Below are 15,329 nucleotides of genomic sequence, written 5' to 3'. Positions count from 1 at the left end.
TTCGGCCATTACCGACCGGTATTTAGGATTTGGCATGTAGGGGCCATCATTTTACAGAATCAGTAAATTTACTGAATCGGTAAATTTACCGATTCTGTAAAATACTGAATCGGTAATTTTACCGATTTGGTAAATCCACATGTACGTGACACTCCTAAGAGTGTCACAGGCCCTTAAGAATCGGTATTTTACCACCCAATCCAATTGGGTGGTAAAATACCGAATTCAGGTGTGCATGCACATCCGTGCATGCACACCTGTGCAATGTGACACACAGACATGCCCTTAGGGCATGTCTGTGTGCTACATGGCACACAAGACCGGAATTGGGGTGCTAGAGGGTGTCAAAGTGACACCCCCTGCACCCTTGCAGGATTCGTTATTTACCGATTCGGTAAATACCGAATCGGTATTGCCCATTGATTCCTATGGGCTTCATGGCCCATAGGAATCAATGGGCAATACCGATTCGGTATTTACCGAATCGGTAAATACCGAATCCTACCAATTCGGTAATTCTCATTTTGGAATTACCTACATCTCCCCTCTTCATATTAACCGACTCTTAAATACCGAATCGGTAAAATTCGGTATTTAAGTCTGCAAATATGAATTACCTACATCTGGCCCTAGATCTTTACCCAGAAAGTGCACCTTTTGTGATACATTAAAGTATATTATCTCTCTCATGGAACTTTTCTTGTATGGTGTACACAGAATCATGTCGCACATATATATATAGGGAGATTCAAACTGATTTGTACCCCCGAGGTAACTGCGCAGGATTGGGGTTCACCACCCAACAAGGATTGGGGCATCATCACTTGATGTCTGAGAGGCCCCTCACTGGATGGACACTCATAGAGGCCTTCAACTCCCAGCATGCAGCGGCCAGGTGAGTGGAGCGCAAGATGTCCTGAAACCTCAGAAGCGGAGGAGGGGCAAGTAATCACCTGACTGGGAGTGGCCACAGTAACAGCTATATTCCATCAGACCCCCAGGACATTGTTTTAACCTTTAAAATGGGCACTGATGAAGCTAATTAAGCAAAATGCATCTGCCGCGCATTTCAAGGTTGTGGCACGCAGAGCGCCTAAAATCATTAAAATCAGATTGAAACCTATCCCGGAGCTGTCTCGTACTTTGTCCTTACCTGGAGGAAGCCTGGTGGTTGTGTTTGCTAGCTTGAAGCGAATGGAGTGGAATCAATTGATAATATATATATATATATATTTTATATATATATATATATATATATATATATATATATATATATATATATATATATATATATTTTCACTGAAAAAATCATAGGTTTCAGGCCTTATATAGTAAAGTTAGGAATTGGCATTTTAAAAACCTTTAAAATTCACTCAAAAAACTATACGTTTTAGGGGTGTTATAGTTAGCTGGACATTTCACTCATACAAAACTATTGGAATTGCTCCTATATAGTTAGTTGTACTAACTATATTTTGCGCACTCGCAATCCACTGCTGATGATGTAACATATTACATCATTCATGACAAGGTCTGTGACAAAAAATAGAGATACCCATACCAGTTACAACAACCAATTCAGTTATACCACCATCTATATACACATCCACTCATTCACCAACAGTTCTATATAGTCACTCATACATATATTCACTCATCATATGTAGTGAAACACCTATACATCCTGTTACACACCGACAGTCATCCAAAAGTTACTCACACACATAATCACACTTGCAAATAAACTATTAAACATCCATTTATTTGCATATACAGCTATACACACACTACCACCTTACTTCTAAGGAAACTTACACATACTTACTCTCTTAAACAATCACTTATAGAAACACATACTTATTTAAACAAGAACTCTTTCAATCTCTCACTCTCACATATACTCACTTATATACATCAATACTCACATATACTAGATTAAAACATATGTAGTTACTGATAAATACACTAGTGAGACAGTCATTCACTCACTAACACACACATATACACACTCATCCACCCATACAGTCCTGCACATATGCTGTCTTCAAAACACATGCAAACAGTGAGTCAGTCATTGATCCATCTATGTGCTAAGTAACACCCTCACCAAACCATACAGACACTCATACTGATACTAAAGAAAACATCTAATAACCCATATACACACACATGTAGCTACTCACCAACCCATGCAGCCACTTATACACAAAGTGAAACACTGATACAAACATTTAAATATTTAAACAATACTCGCTAATATATGTATTCACTAAGATACACCTAATAAGCCAGTTAACCAGTAATTTTTTTTTTTTTAAAACATCCATTAAGACACTTATTTAACCCCTCCGCTGCTCATGACGAGCTCAGCTCGTCATGAGGCACGGTTGAGCTGTGCTTATGACGAGCTGAGCTCGTCATGAACAATGGGAATTCAAAGCCTCCCAGCACAGGAGGGGAAAAGCCATAGCAGCCAAGGTGTTAAACATTTATTCTTCCATCGACCTTTACATAGACATATATAAAACATATTTATTTTTCAGAAAGACACACATTCACTGGATGGTGTCATCAGTGATGTCATGAGTGATGTCACTGACCATGTCTTGAGTGATGTAATATGTGACGTCATGAGCAGTGCATTGCAGGCGCGCAAGTTATAGTGAGTCCAACTAACTATAACGTAGGAATTTCAATGGTTTTACGTCAGTAAAATTTCCAGCTAACTATAACTGGTGTGAAACCTATGGTTTTTTCAGTGAATATATATATATATACGCACCATACATTTTAGTACTGTGAGGAGAGTTAGTTAAAGAAATGTTCATTTGCTTAATTATATACAGAAGTGTTTTTCCAACTTTCCCAACTGTGTAAGTCCACGCCACATTCTTTAGGATGTACGAATTTAAACATGTTCCTTGATTTGTCTATTGTGGCAAGTAGTGACAATAAAATAAGATCTATCAGGTCAATCAAAGCATATTCCTCACTGACCAAAAGATCATTAACGCAGTGCTACTTTACTCTTCGTACTCACATGAAAAACTCCTATTTGCCACATGAAAGTTACAAACAGCTTACAGGTGTCAATGCTGTGCAGACTCCGCTTCAGCATACCACAATCAAGTTAGTCTAAGACTAAACAAGTAAGTAATCTTGTGAGTTTTGTATCAATGCTTTCTGTAATGGCAGCCTTCTGTTGGCAGTCTGCCACTGTCTCAGTAACATGATGCAGTCATGACACTGAATATGTAAATTCTTGCATATTCCTTGTGTTCCAGGCAACACAAGAGATTGATTGATTGATAAAAATTTATAACGCGCTAAACAATAACCCGCAGGTATCAAGGCGCCTAACAATACAATCAAAATTGAAGCAGACATCCTTACATATAGGCTTGCTGAAAGAGGCAGGTTTTGAGAGCACTGCGGAATTTCTGTAAGGAGGGTAAAGACCTAAGGTCCAGAGGGAGGTCATTCCACCATTTGGGGGCCAGGGGAGAGAAAGCCCTGCCACCCCACCTAGCTCTTCGTATGCGGGGAATTGTCAGGAGCAATTTCCCGGAGGAACGCAAGTTCCTTCCAGGAGAGTAGTGGGAGATGATGGAGCCAACTCCCGTGTCGCTGTTTTTTGCAATGGCTCTATATGTCATGCATAAGACTTTGAACCGTATTCGGTGTTCTACAGGTAGCCAATGCAACATTTTCCTGGCCGCCGTGGCCGAGGAGCGTCTGGGAATATCCAGAACAAATCTAGCTGTGGCATTTTGAACTACTTGTAGGCGCTGCAGGAGGCACTTGTTTAGCCCCGCATACAGCGCATTACAGTAGTCCAAGCGTGAACCAATGAGTGCGACAGCTATTTGTTTTCTGGACTGCAAGGAAAGATATTTCCTAATCCTTCACAGGGTGTGAATTAAGCCGCAGCAGGTGGAAATGGTTCTGCTCACCTGACTGCCCATGTCAAGGGCAGGATCTATCAGAGACATTGGGAAACCATTTCCCAGAAAAGTACTTAGGGAAATATTTATGAAGGCTTTGTGCTACTCAAGCGTGCCCAAGGGTGACACAAAACCTAAGTCAAATTTGTCATGTCACACAAGGCCTCCTTGCGTGGCCCTGCATGGCTTGATACATCTAGAGTAATGCAGCACAAATCGCTGCATTGCATTTCTCCAACCCAGGGAGGCATTCCAAGAGTGGGCCATGGGTATTCCCATACATCCACCCACTGGTTTTTGTGCATTCCCAGATTTAAAGCAATACAAATTGATGCATAGTCTTACAAGTGTGTTTACTATTATTGCAAAAGGTGTATTAAACTGGAAAGGTGGCTTTTTCGCCACTATAAAACTCTTCTGCTCTGCTTTGTGTCGCTTTGCATCAAGAGGTGTTACTAGGGTGGATCGAGATTAGGCTTTGTGTCAAAATCTAATGACTCCTTCAAACAGGTTCTACAAGGAGAAATGTGTGATATGTATTTATTCCAAAAAAAACACTCATTGCCTGTGTGCTGCAGTGCACAGCTCACATCCAATGTGTGTGATCCTTCTGAATTTGTCAAGGTATAGTAATTTGTACTGGAAGGATATTCTTCCAGTTCAAATCTCATCCTATCCTGGACAGTGCACACTCACCTCCACACCATGATGCATTGAGCAAGACAGCCTGTTTATGTGCCAGCAGAGGGAATGACAGCAGTAGCAGGTTATACTATAGCCTTATAGCCTGCCGTAGCGGGCTATACCGGCTATTAAAGGCCCGCTGAATCGTTAAAGGCCCGAGCCGAAGGCGAGGGACTTTAACGAGACGGTATAGCCCTGCTACGAATGGCTATAAGGCTATTAGAACATTCTGCCACTAGAGGGAAGAATGTTCTAACCAATTAAACTAAGGGTTCTTGAAGCCCGAGGGGATATAAATCCCCTCGAGCTTCGAGAAGCCTTTGTAGAACATTGAAATGTTGCTCTGCGGGCCTTTACCGGCCCGTAGAAGCAGGGAGCACTCCATTGTCTGCAATGGAGATTCCAACATTCCAATGTTCTAATTAGTAGGTATGATCCAATACTTTGTTTTCCCCCTTGGCACAGAGCAGCATAGCAGACTTGGTTGCTGCGCTGTGTTGCATGAAAAAATCGTAAATCTGGGCCTACGTTTTTATTAACCATAGCTATTTTTTCCATAATGCTGCTATTTCTTTCTTTATTGCACATATACTCCTTACTGCTAAGAAGGTGTGTAAACACCTAATATATAAATAGGAAGCACTTTGGATGTTTGTTAAATGTTGGAGCGAGAGTTCTCTAATGGGTGTTCTGGTGACAAGGAGACATACATCTGGTTACATTTGCAGACATCAGTAAATTGTGAGCTGAATCTTTCTCACATTCCTTTAGAATTAAATCCATTTTAGTGGCAGAACACGTAGCATGAAAATACATTGCATCGTTGCCTACAACCCTACGGACCAGCTACATCACAATCAGAAAAGAAAGGCAGGCCTGTGGATCAGAGGCTACCTATTTAGTTAGTTGACACAACATGCTGCCTACAACCCATTCAGGGCCGGCTGCGTTTGCTAAAAGGAGACAATAAACAGTCCTTGCTCAAGGAAATGTGAATAAGAGAAAAGCCTGAAGCGCTATTAGCATGCGTGTGGCAATGAACCAAGAACCTGCCTTGGAAGGCTGAAGGTTATAGAGTCTGCCTTTTAAGAGAAGGAATGAAAAACGCAAATCAAACAAGAACACAATCCAAATTGAAAACCCCAACACCTACCCCCCCACCCCCACCCCATCTCTCTCCACTCCAAGTCAGCAAGAAACAAGAAAAAAATGCACCTTTACATACGGGTACGATCTGATGCGATAGTTCTCGATGTCATGAGGACCCAGGGAACCCATCTGGAACTGAGTGCGATAGCCACCCTCATGCCCTTTGGGAATCAGTTTCAGAACGCGGAGATAGAGGGGACAGGACAATTAAAGGAACTCTGTGGATTGAATTGAGATAAAGGGGGCCCAGATCTTGGTGTAGTCGGATTTGTTCCCTAGAGTGGCCATAAACAGCCTCTCCATCCCCAAAAGATACCACAATTGATGCAGCCATTGGGTATGTTCAGGAATCCTGTCTGTCTTCCACCCAGCAAAAAGTACCAGGTGTGCAGCATTCAGCTCCAGTGCAATCTGCCTGCCTTTGGTAGAGCGCAAGGGGAAGGTCAGCGCATTGGGCAATCCCAGGATAGTATAAGCAGGGAGTCTAGGGATGGTGATGTCAAAGGCCTTATTGATTTTATCGATTACCTTTTCCCAATATCTTGTGAGCTTTGAGCAGTTCCACAGCAAATGAAGGACGGTACCAGGGCTACCGCAGCCGCGCCAGCATAGGCCATCGCATTGAGAGTTCCACTTAGTTAGGTGAGCCTGAGTGTGATGCCAGTAAGATTCAATTTTAAATGCAGTTTCCGTGTGGCCCATGGAATGTGCAGTGTGGTGGGTCCTGTAGAGGACATCCTCCCATTCTTTGTCTGATAGGGTGCAACCTATTTCCACCTCCCACCGTCTCTGTACTGCGGTTTGAGCCCTCTTGGCGCCCTGAGTGAGGAAGAAGTATATTTCAGAGATGAGTTTGCGGTCGTCTTTTTTTAAGAAGAGCCACTTTTCAAACTACAACAACCATGGGTCGCATTGCGGGGCCAGTTACCCAGTGCAACATTTGCGTATGTAAGAAGAAGTCCAGGCCTGCAAGGCCATAATCCTGCTGGGGCTGCTTGAAGGGAATATGACCCTGAAGGTCGAACAGATGCCACAAGTGCTTACCCCCGCCCTCCAACCATCGCGTGCCTGCCCCTCTATCCATCCTGGGCAGGAAATCAGGGTTTGAAAAGATTGGAGACATGGGAGAGAGAAAAGTTGTAAGATTAGACAGCGTAGACACTCTGTCCCAAGTTAGCATAGTGAGGCGAGTGACTGTCGAGGAGTATAGTCCCCAGGAACGCGATGACCTAGATAACCAGGACTCCCTCCAGATATGGTGGCCTGCCACCGTCTGGTCCATGAAAACCCAGTATATCTCCGTCATGGGACGGTTCCATTAGACGAGGTAGCACAGCAGCGAGGCCTGAAAGTAGCGAGTGATGATGAGCAAGGCAAGGCCGCCCTCCTGCTTAGGGCACTGCAGCAGAGTCTTCTGCAGCCTGGGAGAAATCGGGCCCCAAATACAACGCTCAATCTCAGTTTGTATGTGCAAGAGCGAGTTCGGTGGGGACTGTAAGGGAAGCGTTTGAAAGAGATATAAGGCCGGGGTAAAACATTCATTTTTACCACAGTTAGCCTCCCAAGCCATGACAGGGGCAGGTGTCGCCATTGGGCTAGGTTTTTTCAGATGCGAGAGAGCAGGGTATTATAGTTCACTTCAGCTGTCTTGGCCAGACTTTTATGAAGAACCAGCCCTAGGTATGTTATACCATCCGTCACCCTGTCAAAATCAAATTGGGCACGCAAGGCTTTTCCTGGCATTTGTGTTGCAGTCTGATTCAGTACTTGAGACTTCTGCAAATGTATTTTCAATCCAGAAACCTGGCTAAAGACCTGCAGGTCTGCCACGATTGCCGGCATGGAATTCAAGGGACTTGATACTGAGAAAAGGACGTTGTTGGACTAGAGGCTAATTACATGGTGGTCAGCCCCGAACAGGACACCCTGCGCCTATGGATTGTCCTGGAGCCTCTGAGCAAAGGGCTCCTTATACAGGGTAAAGAGCAAGGAGGAGAGGGCAACCCTGTCTAGTCCCCCTCCCCACCGCAAAGTCGCACAAGAGTATTCCGTTTACTCTGACTGCAGCAGATGGAAAGTTGTACATGCTTGCCACCCATTTGCGAAACCTGACACCCAAACCGAAGCGCTCCAGAGTGGCAAACAAATACGGCCAATGCACGCAGTCAAAGGTTTTCTCAGCATAGACCACCTGTAGTAAAGCCTCCTCCTTAGAACGGTGTACCTTGTCAATTAAGTGGCAGATACTTTTGGTGTTGTCCTCGCACTGCCTATTCGGATTGAAACCGGGCTGGTCCAGGTCGATCAAGCCGGGCATGAGAGGGTTTAGTCTATGGGCCAGGATGCTAGAGAACAGTTTTACCACAATATTCAGCAGAGAAATCGGCCAATATGAGCTGCAGAACACCGAGTCCTTTCTTGTTTTGGGGATGACCGAGATTGTCGCTCGCAGCATGGAAGAGTCGAGAGTGCCCGTGTCCGCAAAGGAGTAGAACAATCTAGTGAGCAGCGGAGCCAGTTCAGCAGAGTAAGTCTTATAGAAAAGAGCACTGAAGCCATCAGGGGCCTGCACTTTTAGGGGCTTAAGACAGGCAGCAGCAAAGATCACCTCTTCTATCCGTATGAGGACCTCCAGCCCAACGGCCTCGTTGGATGGGAGTGGGGTGACCTGTGCGCCAAATAGGTACCCATTGGGATCATCAAGGTTAAAAGACTCAGCGGAATATAGGTTCTCGTAAAAGGTCTGGAAAACTGCTGCTATCTCGCGCCGTCCGTGACCTCAGACCGACGCTCTCCCCGCACCACTTTAATTGCCTGGGGCGTTCGTTGACTGCGGAGACAATGAGCTAACATGCGACCACCCCTATTTCAGCCCAAATAATATTTCTGATTCAGCCGTAGCACCGCATATTTGCCCTATCCATGTCTAAACGCTTCAGCTGGAGCCGCTCCTTCTCCAACTGGCGCCAGATTCGGGGCAACAGTGACTTTGTGTGTTGCCTTGAGTTCCTTCATCTTTGGCTTCTAGGTCCTCTCATTTAGCCTGCCTAGTTTTGTTATCTTAAGCTGCTTTGGTGATGAAGGCCCCTCTTGCGACCAGTTTAGGAGCCTCCCAGACGGAGGCCAGAGGTGTGGAGCCATCATCATTAAGTGCTAAATAATCAGTCAGTGTACGTCGTAGGTCTTCCACTACCTGCGGGGACCATAGCAGCGAGTCTCCCAGGCACCAGTGCGATGGGGGCGAATGTGTGGGCAGCAGGCGCAGTGTCAGGGTAATGTGTGCATGGTACGAGAGAGATCGGGCCTCAATGGTAGAAGCGCTAATGCATGCCCATGCAGCCTGGGTGACGAGGAAGTGGGGCGTATTTCTTATGGGCCGCTGAATAATAGGAATAATCTTTTACATCTGGATGTAATCAATGCCACGCATATTTAATCCCACAGTCGTCGAGCCATTCCCTACCGCTCCCCGATATAGCTCCTGCTCTGCCCGATCTCGGGCTGGAAAGGTCCGACCCTGTACCACAGAACCTCTAAAGTGTTTGGAAAGCAAAATAGCCGTCCGCCCTTCTTACTTTTCCCCGAGGACCAAAACTACAGAGGAAATCCTCTATGCTGCATGGACTGAGTATCGCTATGGAGAAGGTGGGTTTCCTGGAGTAGGCACACATCCCCTCCTGTGTTGTCAACAATGAGAGCACTGCCTTCCGCTTAGTAGGGTTGTTAAGGCCTCTGACGTTAAGACTGACTACTCTACCTTGACCTCAATTGATGGAGGAAGAACCATCGGAAGCAGTGACTAAAGCTGTGAGGCTTGTGCTGAGGGACAAAGCTCAGAAGTTGGAGTTGGCATCTGTCCCCGAGTGCTGGAAGCTAGCAGTAGTGTCACCTCTGCTCAAGAAACCAACGCTGGACCCGACCTGTCTCTCCAACTATAGGCCAATCTCCTTGCTCCCTTTTCCTATTAAGATCATGGAAAAATGGGTGACCCGCTCGCTCTCAGGCTTCCTGAAGAATATCGGATGGTTCGACGAGGCACAGTTTGGCTTCCGCCCCGGGCACGGGACGGAGTCCGCGCTGGTAACCGTATTGGACAACCTTCGCTCGCGTGTCGACAGTGGTCGGGCAGCCTTCTTAGTGCTGCTCGACATGTCAGCCGCGTTCGATACTGTCTGCCACCGGACCCTTATCAGGAGACTAGAGGAGTGTGGGGTCACAGAGGATGCAAGAGACTGGCTGATATCCTATCTTAGCAGTCGGCAACAGTTTGTCTCGCTCCCTCCGTTTCGCTCTGAGCCAAGGAAAGTAGGGCAGGGGGTCCCACAGGGCTCGGCCATCAGCCCTATACTTTTTAATCTGTACCTCCGCCCCTTGGTCCAGCTTATAAAATCTTTTGGTGTCTCGGCTTTTCATTACGCCGATGACACCCAGCTGGTCTTTTCCCTGGAAGGAAATAATGCGGTCTCGCTGGAGACATTTCATCGCTGTATGGCAGCCACAGCGGACTGGCTACGGGCCAACTCCTTACAATTTAACAGCTCAAAGACGGAGGTGCTCTATTGCTCCACAGATCGGATCCCGGGGGTACTTCCAGAGAACGTCTGGTCTGCCACCTTTCCCGAGCCAGTGTCGGTGGCGGAATCTGCTCGCAACTTGGGGGTGATCTTCGGCCCAAATCTACAGCTTGACATGCACGTCAATAAAACCACTTCTACGTGCAAGATGCTGTTACGCATGTTGCGTAAAGTTCTGCCCCTTCTCCCCGCCCAAGCTAGGCCAGAAGTAGTCCGCGGTACCATACTAAGTCGTTTAGACTATTGCAATGCGCTACTTCTAGAGGCCCCAAAAAACCTGCTGGGGAAGCTACAACGGGTGCAGAATATGGCCGCCAAGTTGGCTCTCTCCCGCCCTAGGTCTAGCTCTTCTACTCTAGCTTTAAGAGATCTACACTGGCTCCCGATACACCTGAGAGTGCTGTATAAAGCCGCGTGTATGGTGTTTAAGGCAGTACATCAACTGGGCCCAGTACCTCTGCAGAACATGTTCGCCTGGTATTCTGCCCCGCGGCTTCTCCGTTCTTCTTCGGCGCATCTGCTGGTAGTCCCGAGGTTTCAGAGAGTCAGGATGAGTGGCCGCTCATTTAGTGTTGCAGCGGCCAAACTTTGGAACTCCCTGCCACTCTCCTTGAGAAACCACAGGGACTACTTTCCGTTCAGGAAAGCGTTAAAAACGCATTTGTTTCCTAAAATTGTTTGAGCAGCGAAAAGTGCAACCGTTCAAGTTCAAAGCGCCAGGATGCCCTTTGGGTGACAGGACTGCGCTTTATAAATACACAAAATAATAATAATAATAAGGAAACCCGTGGACACGTGCAAACGGACAAATCCTGATATAGGAGTGCTGAATGAAAAAACTCAGCGGAGAGAGGACCCACCCCAAGCCATAACAAGAAAAACAAAACCCAAAAACAATAAACCAACAACATGGGCAAACCCACGAAGTCCATCTTGAAGCTGGTCAGCAGCTTGGAGTCTGCCAAGGGAGTGAGGGCACCCATATTCAACTATGTGAAAAGCCCCCCGCTCCTGAGGGACCCAAAGAGGATAGAACAAACACAAAAGCATGTTACTCTCAGTCATTAGAGTCCAGGGTGTCCCCTTCTGTGCCAGCCAGTGTCCGAAGAATTGCAGACCGCTCTTTCATGATTGTGGCAGGGTCAGGGCGGAGGCGACCTAAGCCCCGGCCTCCCTGGGGCCCACGCCCTGAGGGCTTCTGTGTGCCCAACTCCGGGGCATCCGGTTAGGGAGGCAGGTCTTCGAGATTCAGGTTTAGCACTTGACATGCTTCGGTCATGGAGTAGACTTGGTGCAGCTTCCCGCCAAAATGGAAAATGAGGTGGAAAGGGTGGCCCCAGGCATATGATAAATTCTGCGAACGCAGGTGGTTAGTGATGGGGAGGAAGTCTCTTCTCTTTTGAAGGGTACTGGCTGCCAGGTCTTGAAATAGTTGGGTAGAGTGGTCCTAGAAGCGCAGAGGTTGACTCGAACGGGCCGCTTTGTGGATCCTCTCTTTCACTGTGACGTTGTGCGCACACACTAGAATGTCTGCAGGAGGGCAGTTCGGTTGACGCGGTGGGCCAACACAGTAACATTGATCGATCTTGACGGAGGAGTATGCCGGTGCGTTTGGAACAGATCAGAAGAGGTCTTGGACGTAACCCACAAGGTCTTCTCCTTCTGCCTCAGTTGGGACTGTGCGGATTCGGATATTGTTCCTCCTCGACCTATTCTCCAGGTCCTTGGAGTGCAATTGGAGGTTCAGGTGTTGGTCTTGCATCCGCAGGATTTCTTGCTGGAGTGCTGCGATCTCTTCATCCCTAGAAGTTGCTGAGTTCTCCAGAGAGGCCACCCGCTCACCCACAGCATCGACGTCTCTTTGCACCTCCTGCAGCTCTGCTGCAAGACCGTTTTAATGCCCAGGATGTCCTCTCTCTGGGAAGCGATCAACGCCTCTAGGAACTTCCTTGTGACCGCAACGTCTGGGCTGTCTCCACCTTGTGTCGCGTTAGATCCTGAGGCATCCCCTGCCGATTTCATGAGGAGGTCTCGAACGGACCTACCTTTCTTGCTTTCGGCTGCCGCCATTGTGGGGTCTTGAGGCTGGCCCTCCCAATGGTCGGGACTAGCCCAGAAGAGTGGGTATGTGTGCACCAGGAGACTGTTAGGTGAAAGATGAAGTGCGCTAACTCCCAGAAGAGGTGCTGTTCACACCCAGGTGCTCCGCTGGGAGTATTGGCATTCCACTGCAACAAGACTGAGTCCCTGTCCCCCTCTCAGCATGTGACGGTAGTCAACAGTAGGCCCTGCGATGTTCTCGGGGGCATCCATCTCCCAAGGTGGTTGAGATTGGGGTCTGCGAAGCACCAGCGCTCCACGGGCTCTGCTGCGCAATTGCCCACAGACACTACCAAACCCCCGTCCACTGGAGTGGCCCAAATCACTAGCAGGGTCCAGTACAGCCCAATGGACCTCTCTCAAAAGGCCTGCGGGGTGTGCGGAGGGGACCCAGCAGAGGATGAGAGATCCCAGCGTCACCAACGACCCACAGGTCACACCATTTCTCCGCTTCAGGTCTCCACCTTCCGGCCACAGGCAGGAGGGCAGTAGCTTGCCAGTCCCTGTGGTGCTCACTCAGCAGGGGGGCCCGCACGAATCACCCCTGTATTCTCCTTCACCAAGGTCCTCTTAAGCACCACTGGCCTCACATGGGGCGCTGCTGGAGGCCCTGTAGACACCAATACAGCAGGAAGGGGGACTGGAGGGCATTGCCCCTCACCAGGCATCCTCGGGTCATGCGATGTGCTGATTCCAGCCTCTGGGCACTGGGGAGCCGAGTAGGCCTACTGCTGTGGGTTTGTATTGTTTTGTGGGCCGCTCCTCAGACCCAGGCCTGTCTCGTGTGTACGGCGACCCAGGGACACGTGAGGCCGGGATCCGCCGCAGCAGACTGTCTGTGACTCATAAGTGGAAGTTGCAGTGTAATGTCTTCTGGGGTCTACATGCGAGTGGTGCACCCCGGGACACCACAGGCCTCGGGCGGGTTGCTTCTAGGAGATGTTGCCCCCACGGGCCCTGATGCAGCAATAGACGTGGCCGAAGGGCACACGCTCCTCACCACGTGACTTCGGGCGCTGCAGTGCGACGGTCGAGCCCCTCCAACAGTGGGGTGCTGAGCATTCTGCACGTTTTAGGGTCACTTTTTGCTGTAGGCCTCACAGCGGGCCTGGAGACAGCTGTGCGCACCTGCAAGGGCCAGGGATGGTAGGGTGCAGCCACGATAAATCTGCTGGGATCCGCAGGTGTGGAATGTGGCAGAATGCCCCCCAGAACCTGTGTGTGCAGGTGGCACAGGCCGGCAGCCTCTACTGCAGCGCAGTCAGACCTCAGGACAGCCCCAGCTCCTCACCACCACCCCGGGGCTGCTCATCTGTCTGCTGGTGAGCGGGTATGTCCCAGCCTGGAGCACCACAGGAATTCGTCACTTTCGGTGGGGGCCCGGTTGTCAGTTGAGCTTTGGTAAGCGCTGTCTGCTCACTCCGCCATCTTGGCCATGCCCCGGCACATTCCTTCAAACAGTTAATACTTTGTCAAAACATTGCAGCCATCAAGTCACAGACTTTGCTAATTTTACCACTTTTATGTTAATTAAATGAGAAAAAAGCTAAGGGGCCAATTACGAAGTTTGGCGGTCTGGCGTAGAGGAGTGGCAGTGGTGGTCCACCCACCGCTGCACCGGCGATCCAAGCCCCTCATTATGACTTAAGTGGTTGTACTTTCATGGGACCGCTGATGCTGCCAGGGAACCGACATTCCCGAGTGGTGTTGTGGCAGTCCTGAGGCTGAAATGTGCTTGCCTGGACTGCTGCGGTCCCGTCAAGCATATTACGAATTTCCTCTCTGCTACGGTTTTCATGGTGGTTCCTGCAACATGCGTCATGCCATGTGGATGTACACAAGGGGGCACAACATATGCCCCCTTGTGTGCATGCACACCAGTTCCTGCACAGTCCATGTCATGCAAGAATTGTTTTTGGGCGTTCCCATTGCGGTGCCCATTTTTAGAGGCACCACTGTGGGAATGCCAAAAACCAGCCCTCCACAGAAGAGAAAACTCCTAATCTGGGGTGCGGGTCGACAATGCCTCTTGTGCAGTGGAAGTGTGGTGGTGGAGTAGCGCCAACTCGTGCTGGGCCAAAAGTCATAATCGGGCCCTAAGGGCTCTATTATGAGTCTGGTGGTCCACAGACTCCCAGAGTCGGGGTGGTGACAGTGGCGTTCTTCCAATTGGCCTTCTACAATTAGGGCGGTCGGACTTCCATTGCTCTGCCGCAGCCGCCAGGGAACCACCATTCCCTTGTCGTGTTGTAGTGGTCAGGAGCCACAATATGCTTGGTATGACTGCGACAGTCCCACCAAGCATATTACGAGTTTCATCTCTGCCCCAGTTTTCACTGTAGTTCCTCCTCCATGAATACTATGGCGGAGAGGAAACAAAGGGGAGGGGGCCCTACAGGGCCCTCTTGTGCCTCTGTTCCCTGGGGTGCATGCAGTGGGCACAACATGTGCCCCCTGTATGCATGCACCACAGTTTCTGAATGGCATGGACTTTACAGTCCATGCCATACAGAAACTGTTTCTGGCATTGCCATTGCAATGCCCACTTTTAGGGTACAGCCATGGGAACCTCCCAAAAAAGCCCGCTAGGCATGAGAAATACTTGTAATCTGACAGGCGGCCTGACAGTGGGTTTGGCAATGCGGCGGCGGGGCGGACTCGGTGCCGCACCGCCAAACTCGTAATCAGGCCCTAAAACATCACCTTAAAATAATGTTGCTCATCCGTATTTGATTATATACCTTATTTTCGATTAAATTTCCAGTTCAAGAGAGAAATTTAAAACACAGATAGTTGAAGAACTGATAATGTTGAATGAAGTAAGTATTCAGATGAAGAACTCAATTAGTTGTTTCAATAACATTTATTTTTGCAAATT

This window comes from Lissotriton vulgaris, chromosome 6 (genome assembly GCF_964263255.1).
Source record: "Lissotriton vulgaris chromosome 6, aLisVul1.2, whole genome shotgun sequence".
Taxonomy (NCBI): domain Eukaryota; kingdom Metazoa; phylum Chordata; class Amphibia; order Caudata; family Salamandridae; genus Lissotriton; species Lissotriton vulgaris.
Note: the sequence above shows the minus strand (reverse complement) of the source record.